General features: G+C 35.1%; 1 protein-coding gene across 5 annotated transcripts in view; it reads left to right on the top strand.

Annotated features, from left to right (window-relative positions):
* The window catches only part of GALNT13 (polypeptide N-acetylgalactosaminyltransferase 13), a 560,834-nt gene that overhangs the window by 33,729 nt on the left and 504,425 nt on the right, over positions 1–22,680 (top strand). For 4 of the 5 annotated variants that reach the window (XM_060302436.1, XM_060302437.1, XM_060302439.1 and 1 more), the window contains exon 2: positions 2,973–3,043. The gene's annotated coding sequence lies outside the window, so the exon portion shown is untranslated. Of the gene's footprint in view, positions 1–1,953; positions 2,044–2,972; positions 3,044–22,680 lie in introns of those variants that run through there. The other variant, XM_060302438.1, reaches the window with a different exon arrangement.

Here is a 22,680-nt window from a genome sequence, read left to right as displayed (position 1 = left end):
CATGAGTGTTGATCCGCAGGTGTTTTCTTGACTAAATCAGTTAACTATAATATGTGCTTAGTGGTGATTTTCTAACTCCAAGGTACATTCTACAGAAGGGAAGAGTTTTCCAATTCTTCCTTATATACTTTCTTTTATTTATATTTTATATTCTGTAATGAAGTTTAATTCTTTATAATTATTTATTCTGATTTTCCAATTGTGCCAGATTTGACTTTTGAGAATCTCTTGAAGCTGAGGCCTAAGTTCTTTTGACTTAGCCCCATCATTTTAAAATGCCTTATTCCTCCCCAAGAAAAAAAAAATGTCACCTTGAATTCCGTATACTTTTAAGTCTTCTTCCTGTGTTCACGTTATAATATGTCAGGATAATTTTTCAACATTTTCACAGTCTCAGTGGACTTTCTGAGAGTGAATTTTGTGTCACTCTTAGGACCTTTGTTTTCTTCTTCTCTCTCCCTCAGTTTCTAGACCCTTTAGATAGATCACTGTAATACATATAGTGGGAGCTTGAAAGATAGCTCTGTTAGAAATTGGTGTTTAATTTTCTGTTTACAGGTAATCTGACATTTTTATTATCCTCCAACTTCCAGTTATGCTGAAGGCCTAGGATTTGTGTGTTTTTATTTGTTTTTGTTGCCTGTATATTTTACAGTGTGTGTGAAGAGTTTCGGATTTAGGTGACTGCTATTACAATTATCCCAAATTACAGGTCCATATTTTTTAAGCATTCTACAAAACATATTGATATTTAAGTTATTTGCAATATGCCATAATGTAACCAGAATGTGTGGGCTGCATTGCTTTACCTTTAGTGGTCACTGTTCTCTTAATCTAGTTTATTTAATTAAATTAAAGGTTTTTTCTTTATCATTATAATTATTTTGTCGAATAGTACACCTATCACCCCAGGAGGTATCTCTCTGAAAGATGTGTCCATTGTAAATGAAAAATCATGATTTGAGATGATTAATGCTTATGACTGTGTACCAGTCAACTGTGTTTTTGAATTTCTCCTTTAGCTTTAAAAATGATCAAATATATATTTAAATACCTGGAAATTCAAGCCCATGAAATTTTAAAATGTATATGTAGGTTAAAATATGGTAATCAATAACACCTGATTAGGAGAGTATAGTGAAATGTAGTTAGAAGCAGTCACTTCAACTAATGAAATATGCTCTTGGAGGATAATTAATATTATTCTTCCTGTTTCACAGCAAAGAGGTCTGATTGTAGTTGGTAGGTAAAGGGGTTTTTTGGATCAGGAGCAAAACTCTCTGGTGCTTGACAACTGCAGAGTAGAAGACAATTTGCAAAAGTAGGAATTAGATGAGTGCAGGAGGCATGTCCATGTGAGACTGGCAACCATTTCTCTGCTCTCTGGAAGCTGCGAACCCAGCCTTAAGATATCTTTGCTCTTTCAAAAAAAAAAAGAAAAGAAAAGAAATTAGAACTCTTATGAGAAATCTCTTGCTTTTGAATATTTTTTAACATGCCCCAGTTTGCAACTTCTGCCCTGCATGAGGTGTAGGGACTAGTAGGTGTTGTAGTGGAAGAAACTGGGGTCGGAAAAGCTGGCTCTGAGTCCAGGATCACCCCTATTAGCTGTGTCAAATTGGGCAAGTCATGGAATTAGTGTTAACTTCAGTTCTCTTGCCTAAGAGGATGACTATGCTAAAGCATGAAGAAATACACAGATCTGCTAATTGTTATAACTTTATAATTCTATTGAAATTATATGTGGACATGAGTTTGTATCTTCTATTAATCTCTGAGTTTTAAACTTAGAAAAATGAAATTTATAAAAATACATGGTTTCTTAAAAACTTTTTGACTTACTTTTGACCTTTAACTATAAATTCGCTAACTATCTCTAGTTTCCTCCTTTTGAGAAACTCTCTGTTGAGGATTAGTAAAATCATTCATTCCTGTACCAGGTAGAGGCCAGTGCCATCCCGTTGTCTCTCACACACTAGAGGAAGATAAATCAATTAGACGTTCGACTCAGAATGCCTGTTCTGCAGTTGAACTGTTGATTTGGTAAGCTAGTATTTCTGCTTAGTCCTATAAACAACTAAATATCTGGGCGGAAATTCTGCTGGTTGCTGAAAACTAATGTCTCTCTAAAGATGCTTGCTACTTTGTTATTGTCCATAGTGTGTTTAATCTGTCTGAAACAACATGTGGTACTTTGAAGGGTTACTTTAATTATCATTAGGTTATGTTTTGTTTTGTTTCATTTGAACAGTTCTTTTATAAAACAGTATACCCAGAAGCATAAAATTCACTTAAGCTGAAATATTTTGCACTTTGAAATTACTGTGCTTTCCCTAACACCTCTCCCCTAAAACAAACACATTAATTAATGAAATCTGATTAAATAACTTTCTCCTTATAATTGGCCTTCTGAAAAAAAAATGAATGTTTGTCTATTTTTGTGAGGTGTGCAAGTGGCATGCCTGCATTTTTCTCAGTACATGGTTTTCAATTAGAATTGAAACGCAGTTACAAAGTGAATTGGTGTAATTCTCTGGATAAATCAAGCAAAATTCTCCTCCGACTCAGTGATCTTCATATATTAGACAAAAGTACATTTGCAAAACTTGAATTATGTAATAGCCACCTAAAATCTCCAACTAAAATTTACTTATAAATATCTCATTTTTGAATTGCTTTTATGTTATTCTGGCTTGTTCTGGGGGCCTGTGTTTCTTGCATGTATTTTGGAAGCCAATGTGCAGATTCATCTTAAGAGTGTCCTCCTTGACTGATGTGTAGAATATTTGCATATAGTTGGGAACATTTCTGTTCATCAGCCCATTATAACATACTGTATGTATAATCTATATTTTACAAAAGCTCATTTCGGTATGTTAAAATATGTGGTGTCTAAGTGAGTGTTGTTCTGGATTAGTTTTTCTGTGACCATGGCAAATTGCTTACTCTTTTGCATTTCTTTCTTTTCCCAGATGCATTTTGTAGGAGTATTTTGAGGATGAATGTTTGCAAATCATTTTGAAATTACCAAGTGCCACATACAGTAAGTAATATGTATTTTTATTTTTCCACTCAATTGCAGTCATGCTGAATAAATTTGGCAGACAGTCATGAAAGAATACATTTCTATTTACAGTTCTTTATATTTGTGAATACTGAGGAAAAATGTATATAAAAGATAAAGATTTGAGCTATTTGCTAGTCTGAATTAAGTTGTATAATTTCAAGGATTCTAATGACTGATTTTACACTTGTTCTATGTATATAAATGGTACATAATATTTATCACTTTTTATTTGAGTTTTTTTTTCCTTTTAATCATAAGTTGACAAGCATGAAGAAAAATTAGTGTTATTAGCCAGTGTTGCTATGGAAATTTTAAATAGGAGTACAGAATTAAATATTTGGATTTGCTGAGGATTAAGATTTGCTGTGTATCAGGCATTTATATATTTTGTCCTAATTCTCCCCAAAATATTTTAAGATTACTATTTTTATTCCCATTTTATAAATGAGAAAACTGAGATCCAAGAAGTTTTAATAACTTGCTCAATATCTATTCAAAGTGAAGACCTGGGCTTTGATCAAAACACACAGCTTTTCAAGAAATATTACCTTCACCAACAACTTAGAAAAAGTTAAATTAATTTTATTTAAGAGCCTGAATATTTAAATATTTATTTAATATTTAATAAGAATACAAACATGTTCTAATTATTTCTTTGGATTTTTGTTTTGCTTAAGCAGTATCACGGAAATGTTGCAATTTTTTTTTCTGTATCATCTGTCATGTCATTGCTTCCATTTCAAATGATGCTTTCAATTCCTGACTTGGATGGCTTTGAACTAGTAGGAAATAAGTGAAAACGTGGATTCTGAAAGAAAGTTAATGAATCACCTAAATTATTCTTTGATGAAAAGTGTTTAGAATTAGAGTTCTGAAATTCTCTAAAAGTCATCTTTCATTTATTAAAAAAAGCAAGTGCTCTCATATTATCATTTTAAAGTTGGAAGGAACCATAGAATCATAGAGTCCTAGCCTCTGCATGCTCCCATTCCTTGTTTGATGAATTGCGATAATCTGGAGGACAATTCTAAATTAAAATTTCCAGAAAATGTAGAGGCAATGATGGCAGTATTGATATTTGTACATTGTCTCCCAGTATAACTACTTTAAAAAAACAAACAAACAGGTGACATAGTGTAGTGTTTTAAGAATTTTGACTCTGGATTCAGACTTCCTGGGTTTAAATTCTGGATTTATCTCTTTTTAGCTGTGTGACTTTGAATTACTTTAAAATGTCTCTTTAAAATGGATATAAGATTAGGAACTGCTGAATTTGTGGTGAGTTAATACATGTAAACTATAGCACAATTCCATCTACATAGTTAATGCTTGATAAATGTTCATGGTTATTAAATTGGAATTGATTCATTTGGATATTTCAATTCAAGTACGTTTGTTAATAAGCATCATAACTTCATGATCACGTCATATAAAATATACAACAAAGGTACTCAGTGAATACTGTTGATTGACATGCTCAAAAAGAAACTAAACTTCAGCTTTCTTCATACACAAATCAAGATGCTCTTAGTAGATACTTTTCCTCCTTTGAACTCTTAGTGAAGAAACAAACTATTTAGTCAAACAATATATATATCCTATTATGTGGTGATAGCAAATCTAGACTGAAAGTGTGTTTGTGTGCTTTTTGGAGAAAAGAGGGGGAAGTTGTGTGCTTATGGAATCTGAAATGCTTGTTTTGAAGGAAGCCAGGCAAACTTATAGATACAGAATAAAGAGAATTGTTAAAATGATTGTCAACTAATTTGGAGGAACAATCTCATCCAATGTTTTGTTAAAAGATTCATGGAAATTGAAGGGATGTGGGCAAGAAAAAATATATATTAAGTATCGACCCTATCCCATGCACTTTGCATTCAACATCTAAGTTAATGTAAGCAATAATATCATGAGGTAGATATGATATTATCTCAATTTTCATGTGAGGAAAATGCACCACAGAAAGTTTAAATCTATCATTCATGGGACTGAAGCTTGAGGTTTATCTAACTTTCTATTGAAGCATAATTGACAAAAACATTGTGTTAGTTTCAGGTGTACAACATGATTCAATATTTGTATATATTGCAAAATGATCAGCACAGTAAGTCTAGTTAACATCTGTAACCACATATCCTTATGCATTTTTCTTCTTGTGATAAGGACTTTTAACATCTACTTTCTTAGCAACTATCAAATATGCAATACAATATTATTAATTATAGTCACCATGCTGTACATCACATCCCCATGACTTTTTATTTTATAACTGGAAGTTTGTACTTTTGACCCCCATCACCTCTTTCACCCACCCTTCACCCTCTCCTTTGGCAACCACCAATCTGTTCTCTGCATCTGTGAGCTTGGGGCTTTTGTTTGTTTTTAAATTCCACATGTAAATGAGATCATATGGTATTTAGCTTTCTCTGTCTAACTTATTTCACTTAGCATAATGCCCTCAAGGTCTGTTCATGTTGTTGCAAATGGCAAGCTTCCATTCTTTTTCACAGCCGAATAGTATTCCATTGTGCATATATATACATCTTCTTCATCCATTCACCCATTAGTGGACACTTAGGTTGTTTCCATATCTTGATCATTGTAAATAATGCTGCCGTGAACATGGGGACACATATATCTTTTCAAGTTAGTGTTTTCCTTTTCTTCTGATAAATACCTTGAAATGGAATTGCTGGAGCATGTGGTAGTTCTATTTGTAATTTTTTGAGGATCTTCCATACTATTTTCCACAGTGTTTGCACCAATTTACATTCCCACCAACCGTGCACAAAGGTTTCCTTTTCTCCAGATCCTCACCAACATTTGTTATTTCTTGTCTTTTTGACAATAGCCATTCTAATATGTGTGAGGTAATATCTCATTGCCGTTTTGATTTGCATTTCCCTGATGATTAGTGATGTTGAGCACCTTTCATGTGTTTGTTGACCATCTGTATGTCTTCTGTGGAAAAATGTCTAATTTGAATCTTCCACCCATTTATTTAGAGGTTGATCTAATTCTAAAGCTTTATCCTTTTCTTTATCCTCTTAACCTGACGTTGAGCACTGAAATTCAGTGACTGATCTTTCTTTTATTTGCCTAAAAACATTTACTCTCAAACCTCAGATCATAGATATTAATTCTTTAGTAAATAAGTAGTTGATACTTGAATTTCAACTAAATAAATGACAATTGCTTTATATTAAGTGTTGGTAGGACCACTCAGCAACCCAAAACTCATTACCTTGAAAAAAGTGCTGTTTGAGTACAGAAAACTTGAAAAATACCAAAGTTTCTTCCCTAAGGCCAGAGATCATATCTTATGCTTCTATTAATCTTACTTCTTAGAATCTGAAGTGACTGAACACACCTTTTTCTTGCAGTTCTCCAGCCACTTCATGCAATGCTGAGAGGTTTGAAGAGTCCAGCTTGACTTAATCATTCTCCTCCCTAGTCATCATTTTCAGGTGTGTCCAAACTCAGGGACATCCTTAACAACACACCAGCCACAATGATACTTTCCCTTTCACTCTTTGGTGATCTTCATCTTCTTCCATTTCAGTCATCCATCAATCCCAGTCCCTTTACACATCACTTCTTGAAACAAACCATTAGCAACATTTTACCTCAGGGATATTTTCAAACTTATTAGTATACAAAATATTATTGCTCTAAAAATGAATGGGTCAAGTCTTTTGTTGTTCTCACACTACTCTTGGTTTTGAGCCTGAAGGACTTATGGAATTCTTCTACTTTCAATTTCCAGAGTTGATCTCTGAAAGACAAAGCTAGTGATTATATTTAATAATTCTATTTCACTCAATTCAATAAATACCACATGCTGCCATAATATGAGAGGCACTGTGTTGGTTAAGTATGAGAGTAGGTGGGAGGCAGAGACAAAAATGACTTTCAAGAAAATTCTTTCTTCAATTTGAGGAGATAAGATATGCCCAGGCCTAAATAAAGCAGAGGATGTGGTATTAGGTTATGATATCATCAAAATAGTCTAAACTAGTCAAATTAATAAAGTCATTTCAAATAATTTGAGAAATAATGTTATATAAATGTGTACATATATATGAAAAATAAAGCATTAGAGGAGATTTAAGAAAGAAGATACAATTCTAAACTGCATTCATTCAAGGTTTCACCGTGGAGATTACATTTGTGCTAGATCTTTATGCAGGTGGAAAATATTAACAGAAAAATCAAGGAAATGACATATCCAGGGTTAGAGGTGAAAAGGTATACTTCACATTCGATGAATGGTCAGTTAATTAGTTTGACAACAGAATAAGTTTCTTGTCTTGGACTGAAAACAGAAAACGCTGGAAAATAAGGCTGGAGCTAGTTTGTAGGAAATACTGATCATCAGAATAAGAAATTTGAATTTACTAGGCAATTGACAAAACAAAGAGAATATTTTGTAAGGCCAATCCTGTGAACTAAAGTTTCTTATTTGAATATTAATCTGGTGTTGTCTTCATGAAGGATTCCAGTCGTAGTCAAGAACAATTTATAGGAAAATGTAGCACTATAAGAATGAAGGAATGAAGGTGAGACCTAGGTCATAGCAGTGGGAATGGAGAGAAAGGAATAGATGTGGGTGAGATTTTGAAGGCAATAGGTCAGGGAGTAGTAATAGTAATTAACACTTGTGTAGCATTTACTATGTACTTGGCTCTGTTTTAAATGATTTACATTTATTATTTAACTTGAAACAACCGTGAGCAGTAGACGCTAATGTCATCCCCATTTGCGCAATAGAAACTGAGGCAGAATTAACTAAGTAAATTGTCCCAGGTTAAATAACTAGAAAATAGCAAGTTATTTGAGCCCATTCAGTCAAACTCCGAAGGATCCATAGTTCACCACTACATATCATTCCTCTAAAAAATAACTGAGATTTCCAGGTTGACTGAACTGGAAAATGATGTTACCAATAATCAGAGAAACATATATATTTTTTTAAGAGTTTTCCCCTTGTTTAGTTAAGTCTTTGGTAGGGAGAAAACTCTTCTGACCTTCAGGGAAAAATATCCCTATGGTTGGGATGAATCTTCTATACATATTCACTTCTATGCTGGGCAACAGGAACAGTGTAATTTATGATATTGCTCAATTATAAATGAGGAAAATAAATATGTCATCTTAATGTGATTTATCTCCCTTCCTTAGCAGAGCTTACAATGAAACAAGGATACAGTGCTAAATTAAAGATTTAATATCTTGTATCCATGAAAGATTAGTATTTCAGACTTAGTTTACCTATCAAACTAAATTGTAATTTTGACAAGAGAAGAAAACTAACACCTAGCATAGGGAGTATCTCTCTTTTTCTATATTGGAGACATAGTAGAATGCACTACTTAAGAGCATGGACCCCAGAACCATACTAATGCATGGGTTCAGATCTTAAAATGAGACCTCTGTAGCTGTGTAACATGTAAGGTCTCTCTGCCTCAGTCTCTTCACCTCTGAAATGTGACAGTAATAGTACTATGTCTTCTGAAAATTGTAAAGATCAAATGAGATAAGGTACTTACAGTGGCTCCTAACACAGTAAATTCTCAGTAGATGTTAGTTATATTAATTGAACTTTGTCTCATATAAAGTTCACCCTTGAACAACATGGGAGGGAAGTTAGGGATGCCCACTCCTGTGGAGTCAAAAGTACGCTTACTGCTATCTCTGCCTTAAAAAAAAAGGAATTGGGGTTTCCCTGGTGGCGCAGTGGTTGGGAGTCCGCCTGCCGATACGGGGGACGTGGGTTCGTGCCCCGGTCCGGGAGGATCCCGCGTGCCGCGGAGCGGCTGGGCCCGTGAGCCATGGCCACTGAGCCTGCGCGTCCAGAGCCTGTGCTCCGCAGTGGGAGAGGCCGCGGCGGTCAGAGGCCCGCGTACTGCAAAGAAAAAAAAAACAATAAAAAAAAATAAAGGAATTGATAAATGATTCATCCAAAGGCAGGAAGCTGAAACAGTTTGGATAGAATCAGGACTCAAACACTAGTTCTTTTGATTTTACACTGTGATCTCTAATGAAACACAAACTCTTCCCCACACTTAGTTAAAGAAAATACAGGTACTATATTTATTGAAAAAAATCCATGTATAAGTGGACCCACATAGCTCAAACCCATGTTGGTTAAGGGTCAACTGTATCATAATTTTTAATTTGTAAAATTTAATTACAGAATTATTGCCATTTTAAACTTTTTTTTACTGTGAATTTTTATACATTAAGCACACAAAACAATAATTTTTATAAGCAAAGACCCATGCATCCATCATACAGATACAGAAGCAGAACATTTTCTGCATTCCAGAAATGTTGCTTTTTCTTCTCCTAAAGATTAACCCCCCCCCCTTCCATCAATTCCCTGACAGATAACATTTTTGTGACTTTTGCAGTAATCATTTCCTTACTTTTCATTATAGTTTTAACCTTTCATTATGTGTTGCTAAATACAGAATTTTAATTTAGCTTGATTTTTGAATTTACATAGATAATAGTCATATAACATGTATTCTTTTGTGTTTGGTTTCCTTTCCTGTACATGTATTTCTAAGTTTCATTAATTTTTTTATGTGGTTCATTAATTCTCATTGCTGTATGGTATTCCATTGTATAAAAATACTACATAGTATTTATCCACTGTGTTGTAGATGGACATTTGGGCTGTTTCTAGGTTTGGGCAATTATGAATAATGCTACCATGAACATTCTTTTAAATGTTTCTTGCTGTACATGTACATGCATTTCTATTGGATATATACTTGCCAGTGAAAATGCTGTTATATTTTATGCAAATTTTCAATTTTAGTAGATACTGCCAAACAGTTTTCCATAGTAGCTATACCAGTTACACTCCAGTCAGTAGTATATGAGAATTCATAGCTGTTTCATCCTTACCAATACTTGATTTAATCAGTCCTTTTAATTTTAGCCATTCTGATGAAAGTATAGTTTACATTTCTTGTTGAATAAGGCGGTCATGCTATGTGGTTTCATTGCCATATGTTTATTATTACTTATAAATTGTTCAGGTGCTTTTGCTTATTTTTCTATTGTGGTGATTTTTAAAATTGTTAATATGCAGAAATTAGTTATATTTGGATTAAGAACCCCCTATAAATTAAATGTTGCAAATAATTTTTCCCTCTCTGTGACTTGCTTTTTCAATTTCTTAATGGAGTTTTTGATGAGGAAAAGTTTTTAAGTTTAATCTTAATTATATTTTTGCCTCTTTGCATTTAGATTATTCCCGTTCAGTTGATTTTCATGAATGGTTTGAGGTAGACGTGAAATCCTATTTTCCTTTCAAATGGATATCTAGTTGTTACAGAATCATGCTGAAAATTCTTTCCTTTGCCTACTACTCTTTATTGCCAACATCATAAATTAAATGTCCATATGTCTATGTTTTGGGGGCAATTATTCTTTTTAATTTGTCTTTTAGTGTCTTCTTACTACTTATGACACTATTTTAACTCTGGCCACTTTTTCATTATTCCTGATATCTATTAAAACACGCTCTCTGTCTGACTTACTTCACTTAACATAATACCCTAAAGGTTCATCCATGTTGTCGAAATATATGTGGAATATAAAAAATAAATAGATAAATACATGAACAAACCAAACCAAAGCCAAACACATAGTTACAGAGAACAGAGTAGTGGTTACCAGAGGGGAAGAGGTAGAAGGTGAAATGGGGAAAGGGGGTCAGCAGTATGGCGACTTATGGAAACTAAACTTTTTTGGTGGTGAACACACTGTAGTGTATACAGACGTCAAAAAACACTACTGGGCACATGAAACATATAATTTTACATACCAATTAAAAAATATTCTCCCACAATATTTTTATTCAAGGAATCTTGACTTAGCCTTATTTCATATACATTCTAGAATTACTATGTCAAATTTGACAAAAAAATTAGGATTTTAGTTGGGATTACATTCAGTCTATTGCTAAATAAATTCTTAAAGAATTGGCATAATTACAATGTTGACTCCTTTAATCTATGAACATATACAAAGTACATACTTTATATATTTAGGTCTTTTTAATTTCTCTCAATTATATTTTCTGGCTTTCTGCATAGAGGTCTTATTCATTGTGGTTAATTTGTTCCTAGCAGTTTTACACAGCTTAATATTATTATGTATTATATATTTTTAAAAACTTTATTTTCTGTTCCTCATATAAAGAAATGTAATTTTTATATTGACCTTACATACAGCAGGTTGTACACTCACTTATTAATTTTAATAGTTTTTGAGTGGATTATTTTGGATTTTCTACATAAAGACCTATGTTGTCAGTGATCAAAGATAATATTATTTAATAGTTTTTAAATTTTATACTTTTACTTTTTTTTCATATCTTATTGAATTAGCTAGAATGTTCAGAACAAGGCTGAATGACAGTGGGAAGAAGAGTGGAAATTCTGTTATTATTTCCAAATCAAAGGGAATACTGTCACCATTTTGCTATTAAGCATGATGTTTATTGTGATGTATTTTGTAAATATCATACATTAGATTGAGAAATTTATTTTTATTCTGATTTTGTTGGGATTTTGAATCATAACTGGGTTTTACATTTCATCAAATGCTTCCTCTGTATCTATTGAGATTATCGAATGATTTTTCTTTTTTTCTTTGTTCATCTAACAGTTTATACCGATGGGTGTTTTTTTAAAGACTTCCAGTTCCAGCAACAGTGCTGCTGCTTCCTTGTGCTTAGTGTGGGTCCTAGAGGGCCAGAGGATTTTTCTCGGCATTTGTTCTCTACCCTCCTACGCTTGCCAAATGCAGGAAGCCTCATGTTACATCTTGTACCTCCCCAGGGTAGACTGCTGGTTACTTGGTGCTGTGCTCCTGGTGAGAGTGGAAAAGTTCTGGGTTACTTTGCTCCAGTCTTAATCTTACAATGTCCTGTGCACCTGGGCCTTAGTTGTGTGGCTTTTTCAGTATTCCTACCCATTCCTCTCATCATGCTCACATTCTTCCTTGATTCTGGGGTTATATTTGGTGAGAGAAAGTGTCCTGCTCTTCCCCCAGTGGGAACAGATCTCTGCAATGTGTTAGGATGAGATTCTGGGCTCAAGAGAGTTACCGGCTCCTCCAGCAGGGTCTGATGACTTTTGCTTCTACCTCTTTCCCAGAGACTGTGCATCTTTTCCAGGGCCCTTGGGGGTATGAGGGTTTTCTGTCCTAAAAGGCTAAAGTTTGCTTTTTATTAGAGAAGGGTGTGGGGAAGCAGAAAGGGTTTTGTGCCTTTGTGTCACCAAAGTGCTCTCTCTCTGGCTTTCTGCCCTGACCTTAATCTTGCTGCTGAGCTGCCAGGAGATGCCTAAAAAAAAAAGAGATTATGAACGAGTGTGTATGCCTTTGTGTCTGGGAGATCCCAGGGTGTCTATACTATTCTGCCAGCCCATTCTGGCCTTTGAGTATTTGTTACCATCTTAGCTGTTTTCTTCTTACCCACTTTCAAAATGAGCACCCATGCCTCTCATGTTCTGCTAAAGGTGAAATCGTTCCTGTGTCCTGCCTCTCCTCAGAATGGCTGTTACCCTTTGAAATTTAGTTAATCTCTTGGCCTTGTGACCCCAGCTCTCAGATGAGCTCAAGAAAAGTTATTACATTATAGATTATCTGGCCCTTACTCATTGTTAGAATAAGAGTGATATTCTGTTGTGGCTTTTCGCCTTCTAAGTGGTAGAAAAACTGAAAAATTTTTTTCATCTATATATATTTTAACCCAGCTTTTCAAGTTTTCCAAAGCAAGATGAGTTTTTTTTTTCTCTATACATTACCTAGTCTGTACTAACCAGAGCCAGAACTCTTGAGTCAATACTATTTTTAGTAGTCTTTCCACACAAAGTGAATTTGTTGCTATCACAGTTTTGTGAGCAATGGAGGCTCAGTGGGTTATGTATAACAAAATTTCGTTCGTTTAAACAAGGTAGAATTCAAGTTTTCTCCTGCATAAAGGAGTCTGGTCATTGGCATGTAGGGCTGGAATTGTGGTACTTTGGTCATTAGGGAATCAAGTTTCTTTATCTAGTTCTGTTCCAACATTTTAGCAGTATGACTTCATCCTCAAGGGTTTTCCAATGGCTAAGCTGACTCCTGGATCCCAGCCATCATATCTGGGTTCTATGCAGCAAGAATGAAAAAATAAGACACAAGAGGGAGGAGATATGGGGATATACGTATATGTATAGCTGATTCACTTTGTTACAAAGCAGAAACTAACACACCATTGTAAAGAAATTATACTCCAATAAAGATGTTAAAAAAAAAATGCAGGGCTTCCCTGGTGGCGCAGTGGTTGGGAGTCTGCCTGCCGGTTCAGGGGACGCGGGTTCGTGCCCCGGTCCGGGAGGATACCGCGTGCCGCGGAGTGGCTGGGCCCGTTGGCCATGGCCGCTGAGCCTGCGCGTCCGGAGCCTGTGCTCCGCGACGGGAGAGGCCGCGGCAGTGAGAGGCCCGTGTACCGCAAAAAAAAAAATGCAGTGGCAAAAGGGCATGCTACCAGCTGGTTTAGCCCCGCTCAAAAATATTCCCTGGAAACTTTACCCAGTATTTTCTGCCTGACCATCATTACTCTTTGCTGCAAACAAAGCTATTACGTAGTGTTTTAGCTGCACACACGACTCCCTAGTAAGGAAGGGGAAGATTAGTATTGGTAGACGCTTAGCAGTCTTAGACACAATTAGAGGATGGGGACTACATTTAAGTAATCAGATTTCTGAGGCAGGACGGTGTGGATTAAAATACACAGGTTCTATCATCAAACAGAACTGGGTTCTGATCTCAGATTTGCAAATTACTAGCTATGTGACCTTGAGCAAGGTCTTTATCCTAACTGGTCCTACTTGCTCAGCTGTAAGAGAGCATGATAGCAACTACTTGAAACATTTTTGTGAATATTGAATATGATAATACATGCAAAGGGTCTATCACATAGGAGAGGATCAATAAGTGGTATGTTTTATTTTACCCACGTTATGTTAACATAAATTCAGTTGTTTAAGGGAGGACAGAGTCTATTCATGACTAATACTGATTGAGAGCGAAGAAAGGCAATTTGCATTGTTTCTCTTGTGTAAAGCTTTACCTTTTAGCTGGGATGGAGAGTCTCAATTTCTACCCTTTAAATAGATCAATTATATTCTTTGAGCTATACTGAAATATTGCTCAAAATTTAGGTTTATGATAGTAATATGTATGTAATGTCAAACCGAGAAACAGATAAGAGGAGTTCTAGTTTGAATTCTACCGCTAAAAGTTATGAAACTTGTGAAAGTCATCAGAACTCGCTGGACCTCAGTTTTGTCAGCTGACAACGAATTAGGTATATGAGTGGACCTCCACTACCTATTCCACAGCTTTAAAGCACCACAATTCTATGCATTTTTATTTGCCCCAGACAGATCTTCTTGTCAAAAGAAATATCCTAAAGACCAGGAAATAAGTGATAAAGACATATTTAGTCAAACTAAAGTTGAATTTTTACAGGAACTGGCTTGGTGGGGAGGTTTTGCCAGTTCTGAAAGAAACAATAGGTGTTCGTTAAACAACATGGTGTATGTTGGAAAACTGGCTTCAAATTCTGGTTAGGAAGATGCTGGCTTAGATAAGTGTGTCATTTGGGGCAAGTCACTTAAATTCTCTGAACCTTAGATTACTCATTTATAAATTGGGCAGTATTTATTAAAGCCATGATGAGCATAAAGAACAACATAAAAGTACTTTTGAAAGCTGTGCAACTTTAGTGCTAAGCTCTTTAGCAGGTCCAATGGGTAAAGTACAGAAAATACCCTCACTCTTTGGTATGGAGATTGTAAGATAAAATTTTATAAATAAAATACAGCAAAATAAAGCTACTAAGGACCACTGTTTTAAAGTTTGTGTTAGATTTTGCCAATGTATTTTTCTGTCCATGTTATGTTGTAGGAAGTGGTACATCTAGTTCACCCCAGAGAGACCAGACCAGCAAGGCGTGTGTATGACTTGTGTATGAAGTCTCTCCTTGAGGTGAATTTCTAGATGTGATCTTTCTCTCCATCTAAGGCATTCAGCTTGCTATCCAGTGAGGCTGAAACAAAAAGCAAATCATCTGCAGTGTGTGGCTTTTAGGGCTGTCTACTCTCCTCAATTTGTCCAGTCGAAGTGACAGTTAAGTCTCCTTCTCTATAAATAGCAAGTTATTAGTAAAAGCATGGTTGCCATATGGCAAAATGTCTCTGTTGTTAAACTGATTAAATGCAACAACAGTGTCTGGTCTTTAAGAAGATGTTATGTTCTGTGATAAAAGCCTAGAGATTATTTTTGTTTTAAAACTTATACGAAGCTTATATAGCTTCTGTTTCTATATGTGTATGTGTGTTTATTCATCTTGTCAGCACCTTTTAAAACTCTAGAAGTATGCCATATGTATATGAAAGTGTGTAAAGTGCACTAATATTAAGTATACAGATTGATGAATTTTTACATAGTTATGTACTTGTGTTACTACTACCCAGATCAAGACACAGAACATTTCCAATCCCCAAGAAGTTCCCCTTATATCTCTTCCCCATCAATAACCTTTTGGTTTTTAATATTCTTTAAAATTTTGGCTTTATGATAATGAGTGTATGAAAAGGTAGGAAGTCTTTTGAAGGGCAATCCAACCTCTTTAAAAATTTTGGAAGTATTAATAATAGTTTCAAAAAATAAAAACCTCTAAACAATGATGAATAATGCAATGAACTATAGTAATAATATTGTAAGCAATAAACTTCCTTACACATTCACAGGAATGAAACAGAATTGCAATGTGGAAACCTTATGAAATTCTATCCAAATCTCCCACCTGCGAACCAAAAAATAGAGCCACCACACAGGCTGGTGAGTGTTCCATCGGTCATGTTGCCAGGCAACCTCAGTCAGTATCAGAGACACCCAATTGAGCAGCAGAGAGTCAAACTAGAAGGTATCTTGGAAACAGTAGGGTCCAGGTGAAAAAGAGGGAGGGAGGAGGGAGAGAGAGAGAGAGAGAAATAGAGTCACTTGGGCATTTATCCATGTTAGTCACGACCACAGTTCCCCCACCCCGCCCCAGTAACATGCAGCTAGCTTAGAGCAAAATTCTTTGGGTTTCTACTTACTTCACTGTGCTTTCCTCCTTTGCTGTGTCTGTAGGTGTGAGTGCAAAGGTTTGGCAAGATGCATCATCATTAATTTTTAGGAAAGCAGGGTGTTACAAGTCATTTTCAGTCCATCCAAATCATGTTAACTAAGAGTTCATTGAGATTTGAATCATACAGTATTCTGTTTGCTTTAGTCATACTTAGTCTGATTTTTAAATTGATATACTTTGTTAAAAAAAATGAAAAGTATAAAATAAAATACCTACTGCCTGGAGTTAACCCCTTTCATGGAAGGCATAAAGGAATAGCGAGGGAGGCATGCCTGAGTTCCTCTGGGCCGGCATCAGAGGTGATATACCCCAGGCAAACAGGGTGAGAATCTGGGCTGACAACTTCAGCTGAGCCCTCTACTCTGAGATGCAACTTCTATGTATTTTTCTAGAGAGATATATCTTCCATTCTCCATAATTTGGTATAAAACATTTTCTACTGTCCTGTGCTCTAACTCCCCACTACTCTCCTTTTCTCCTTCTTAAAAGATGCCATACAGAGAAAATAGCATCTGTGAACTTCAGGGTTCCTGCTAATTTACTTCTATCCATAAATCCTTTCATTCTTCCCTTCTGACGTGTCTTCCTCCGTGAGCCAGTGCCATCATGCATGCTCTGGACCTTATACCTGTATGTGTCCTAAGAGCCCTATAACTCAAATGAATATTTTCTTCCTCTTCTGTATCTTCAATCTTCTCCCTCTCTCCTGATTTCCTTCGCATTGGCATTAAACATGTCAAAGTATCTTTCTGCTTAAAAACAAATAAGCATCTCTGCACAAATCCTCCCTTCATTCCAAGTCCACCTTCAGCTATACAGTAACTCTTATCTCTACTCACAATTAAACATTTCCAAGAATTGTTTCCATTCTCTGTCCCAAATCCTCATCCTCCATTCACACCTCAACACACGGAGGCTTGCTTTCCCTGCTTGTCTGAAACTGTTTTCTCTTACACCACTGAAGTTAGTCCTGGGACTACATATAGACTATACTTCTTTGATCTCTTAGCATGATTTTGTACCATTAATCATGCCCTCTGTTTTACAATATTCCTTCTATTGGAATCTTTAACACTACACTCTCATGATTTTCTCTTCCCTTGATAGACCTCGCCCAATTTCACTTGTGGGCTTAACTTTCTTTTAAAGTGCACTCTATAGGACTCTTTGTGGAAATTTTCATGCCTTTAATTAACATTGGTTTGCTAACTCCCTCATCTTTATCTGTCCTAAAATTCAACTCCTATACTCACCTGCCTTCTGGGAAGTCCTACTTTATGTCTCATAGCTGCCTCAAAATCGTCAAAGTCTACCAGCAAATTTATGAATACCCCTAACTTTTTCTATAATAAACTTAATTAAGATATATAAAGTGATGGAATGCATAAAGAACAAAGTAAAAATAATAAAATGGGTACTCTTAACAATGGACCTGCTCTTAGCAGGTCTTTGATTTTATCTGGAAATACTGTATTAAAAGCTCTGAGAGGAAAGATGTCCCAAGCATCTAGCATAGGGTTGAGAGACTTTAGGTACTTAAATTTGCCAAATAAATGAAATAAATAGCTTATATTTGAAGGAATCTTAAATGCTTTTCTCTTTCTGAGTTGTATTAACAAAATTTTTTGCTCATCATAATATTGATCGCAATAGTAGCAATGGCTAAAATGTACTGATTAGTTACTATGTGCAGATGCCTCTGATTCTCATTTTATGTGCATACTCTTTCCCATGACCTTTTAAGTAGGGAGAGCTCTTATTGCTATTTTATAAATCTGGGAACAACTGGACTTAGCTGGGCAAATTAACCTCTCCAATATCTCCAAATTAAAGGATGGCAGAGATAGGACTTGAATCAAAGTCTGCCTAATACCCCTAACCATACTACATATGGCTGAATTTTTAGAAACAACACTTTGTGTGTTTCTGGCTCTTTCATACAAATGTTCATTGTTCTGGTATTTTTGCTATTATTTAGCCTTTTCAGTGTCACAGTAGTGGCACATGACTACAAGTACAGTCTTTCTTAGGGAGATCATCAATTGTCATTTTGGTTTTGGTTGGAATAAAGAAAGAACTTAGAATATGCGTTCAGGCACTGGGTAAGAGAAAAGGAGCTTCTGTATAATGGCAAGTGGAGATTATGGAGAAATATTGGGATGGTCAAGAGATATGGTGTTTTCTTCATAGAAGAGGAAGAAAATACCAGAAAGCTGGAAAAGAATGGGAAAAATAATTGACATGTGGAAAAAACAACTGACAAATATATCCTGCAAAGCCAATTATAAATTGAAATGAAAAATCCTGGTTCGGTGACTTTTATAACTGGAAAAAGAGGAGAATATGGCGAGGAAATGAGATGAATAAAAAAGGAATATATGAAATATGATGAAGAGTAACATGATTAAATCTGATCAAAGAGAAATGTAATTTAATACAATGAGAGAGTGTGAATAACCAGGAATTAAAATTGGTATAAAGAAAAAAATCCCATGCAGCAGTTAATAGGTTTCATTGATTCAGATGGCTGCCTTTGTACCTATCTGCCAGAAATGTGAAGCAAAAAGAAAAATAAAATGTTGATTGCTGTTCTGCTGGGATGGAGTTGAATGGATGTGGGAAATCTGATAATTTTTATATTGATTATGGTTTTTTGCAAGAGAAGAAACATACCAGCATTTTCTTTCTCAGTTTGAACACTGTTTCATATCACAGAAATTAATAGATAAGAGATTTTTTTTTTTTTTTTTTGGCGGTATGAGGGCTTCTCACTGTTGTGGCCTCTCCCGTTGTGGAGTACAGGCTCCGAACTCAGCGGCCATGGCTTACAGGCCCAGCCGCTCCGCGGCATGTGGGATCTTCCTGGACCAGGGCACAAACCCGTGTCCCCTGCTTTGGCAGGCGGACTCTCAACCACTGCACCACCAGGGAAGTTCGATAAGAGATTTTGATGTGGAGCACACCTACTGATTTGTTCGGAGGTCAATCACTGGTTGGAATTATTTATTCTGCCTATCAAAAGCAAAAGAAAATATAAACATTCAGCCACATAAATAGTGGAGCTTTTCCTTGTACTAACAGGTGTTATTGATCTTGAAGCTTTATACTTCGCTGTTTAAGCTATGAAACTGTAAAACCTTTGCAGAAAATTTATGAGTTGTTTGCTTTTAGAATTTGACTCTAAAATTTTGACCTTGACTCAAAAATAAGCTGTAATAAGAAAAACTGCCTATTAATAACATTGTTTCTCACTGCTATGATATAATCTATAAAAATACAATTTCTAGAAAGGAATCTAACAATTGAGACAAGTTTGAGTAGGGTGATAATGACTTCTCTCCTTCCCTTTACTACTCCCTAGCCCCCCACCATACTCCCCATTGCTAATTTCTGGTGAATAATACTGAAAGAAGAATTGTTTCCAGAAGTTGATTTAATTGGCAACAACAGGCCCAAAATGATAAATCGACATACATTATTTTGTATCCCAGAGATGTAATGTGATTTAATTATTGCATTAAAATGATAACTAAGGTCACTTAAGACAGTATTTTTAGATTGGTTGTTTAAAAACAGACTGTAGGATAGATTATATTAGCTGTATACTACATCTGGCTTTTTTTTTTTTTTGGACTCTGAATAAAAACAAATACTGGGGTGCCTTGCTTTTATCAGGGAGGTTTTCTTGTTCATGGAAATTTGATTTTTCAATCTAATCATTTTTGCCATTATCTCAGTAAAGATTTTCTCAAACAACAGTCTACTATTGATAGGAGACTGTTTTTCTAGAGCAGCAATCACTGTAGTTCTCAGGTATTTCAATTAACATGCCATTTTAACCTAAATCATTTATAAGGGAAGAACATTTTGGGGTCTGAATAGGTATGTCTTCAGTATTTTACAGTTTCCTTACATAAGTGAAATACAAAATCCATTCGTGTTGTTTCTTTCGTAAAAATGTAGTTGGATTTGATGAAATGCAGGCTGCAACAGTGAGAGTGATTACAAGTCCTTAGTCTTCCCCAGTTTCAGTAATTGCTTTTAAATATTGGTCCTGATGGTTTTAAGAGGGTATTTATTTGGAAGAAAGGTCACAAATGCAAACAGAAAAAAAATAGCTCCTGAATCTTGGGTGAAACTCCAGGTTTGGAAAGTTAGCCACTTTTTTTTAAAAGGAATGTGGAGGTTAATAGAATATGACATGTAGGGTGAAATTTTATCTTTCCAAAGTCACATAGATTCTCTAATATTGGAGAGCAGTAGAAGAGAGAAATTCTGAAACAGAATACTTAAATCAAGCTTTATTTTTAATGGGAGTTTCTGCCTTCCTTTTCTTTCTTATTTATTCAGTTTCGTGAATAACTTTTTTTTTTTTTTTGCGGTACGCGGGCCTCTCACTGTTGTGGCCTCTCCCGTTGCGGAGCACAGGCTCTGGACGCGCAGGCTCAGCGGCCATGGCTCACAGGCCCAGCCGCTCCGCGGCATGTGGGATCTTCCCAGACCGGGGCACGAACCCGTGTCGCCTGCATCGGCCGGCGAACTCTCAACCACTGCGCCACCAGGGAAGCCCTGTGAATAATTTTTGACAATCCTTTGGGTCTCTCTATTTGTTATAATTTATCATAACTGTATACCTATGTACTCTTTTTATAAATAATGCTGTCATAGCATTGTCCATGAAGCCTTTTCTTTAGTATGGGGTTTTAACAAGAGAGTTTTGCAGTGGAGAAATTTAGGATTATTTTTAAGAAAGCAGGTCAAAAATCATTTTTATTTTTAATAAACCACATTTCTCCCCAAAAAAGTTTTTACCAATTTACATTTCTACCTGTAAGGACCCATTTTATCCCATCTTCGAGAAAATATAATTTTCTGAAAAACAGTATTTAATTTACAGTTTTTTAATTGGCATAATCCCTAATTAAATGAATTAATAGTTTCCCCAGATGACAGGGTAAATGTAGCCTTGTTTTCTGCTTGCTTTTCATGTGCTTATATATCATGGTAATCTCTGCTCAATTTTTAAATTTTGTAAAGAGGCACATTTTTCTCTTTCTCAGGTATTTTTGGCAAATATCCTTACTTTATAATATTTCTGTGTTTTCTATTATTGGATTACATACTTCGTTATATTAGATTGCTTTATATTGATTAACAAGTTACAGTTTTTAGCAATTTTCTATAACAATGTTGCTCTGTTAATAAGAATACGAATGTTAATTCTTGGGGGATATAATAATTTCACTTAACTTTTCATTAATTGGGGGCTAATTATTCAATATCCTGATTTTTAGCTCTTTATTGACTTCTTTCCTCTAATTGACTGTCTTTTATGGCACTTAATTTATGGTTAATAACTTCACCAGGAAGGTTGCAGAAAAAACCCCGAGAAAACTGAAGCTGCAAATCAGACTAATAAGTAAGGATATAGTGGCTTTAATAAAGTGTTTTGTGGTTTTGATTTTTGCTTCTTTTGAGTGGAAGAAGCTGAATATTTTACTTGTTAATAATTTTAAAATTACTTTTAAGAAAGGTGTGCATTTCTCTCGTATCAATTATGGTAAAAATTTTACTAAATTAAAATATTCAAGCCGACAACTAAAATTTTATTTACATTTGTGTAATTTTAGGATAGAATATCAGAAAGCAGCTTTATTTAGTCTATTTAACTTTTGGAGTTTTCTGTAACCAAGTCCCTTCAGCATCCTTTCCTTTGTGCTGCTGGGATCCTTTCGTGCCCTAGAGTTCTGGGCTTTTGTTTGATGATACTTCATTCTCTTTTTATCTCGCACTAATTGCTTGTTGAAACAGAGTGGCTGTGATATAATTTTACAAGCTATTTTAATATTATTCATTATTTTCTACAAATAAACACCCCTGTTTTGAAAAGAATATCTAGACTAGAAATAGCCACATTACCCTGACTATTTCAATGAAGGAACACTTGTAATTCATTCCTTACATCTTTTGTCATGAAGAATTCAAAATCCTTAAGGCCAGCTAGGAAGTAGGAAACTGAGGTTAAGATTTTCTAATGGTTTAATGTCTCAGTGGACTCATTATTTTCTTTTTAATCATGTGATTTATGGCAGAAGATGGCCAGCTTGCTGGTGAAAGTCTACTGGGAACTGTCTAAATGCTCTAGTGTTGTCTTAAATCTCTGGGTTTTATATCCAGTTGAACACTTTGGATTTCTGTTTGCCTCTCTTGGCAACTATTAATGAACAAGCTTAAACCACTGGTATGTCATGTTATAAAATGAATACTGAGCAGTTATTAAATACCTTAAACAAATAAAAGATGAGCAGTTTTTAGGTTGATACAGTTTTTACAGCATTTAATTTCATTATTTTTTGAGGGTCATGTATTGCTTTTTACAAGCTTTTTTTTAATGAAGACTTAATTTCATTAT

The sequence above is a fragment of the Globicephala melas genome, chromosome 7 (genome assembly GCF_963455315.2).
Source record: "Globicephala melas chromosome 7, mGloMel1.2, whole genome shotgun sequence".
Taxonomy (NCBI): Eukaryota; Metazoa; Chordata; class Mammalia; order Artiodactyla; family Delphinidae; genus Globicephala; species Globicephala melas.
Note: the sequence above shows the minus strand (reverse complement) of the source record. Positions and strands in the feature narration are given on the sequence as shown.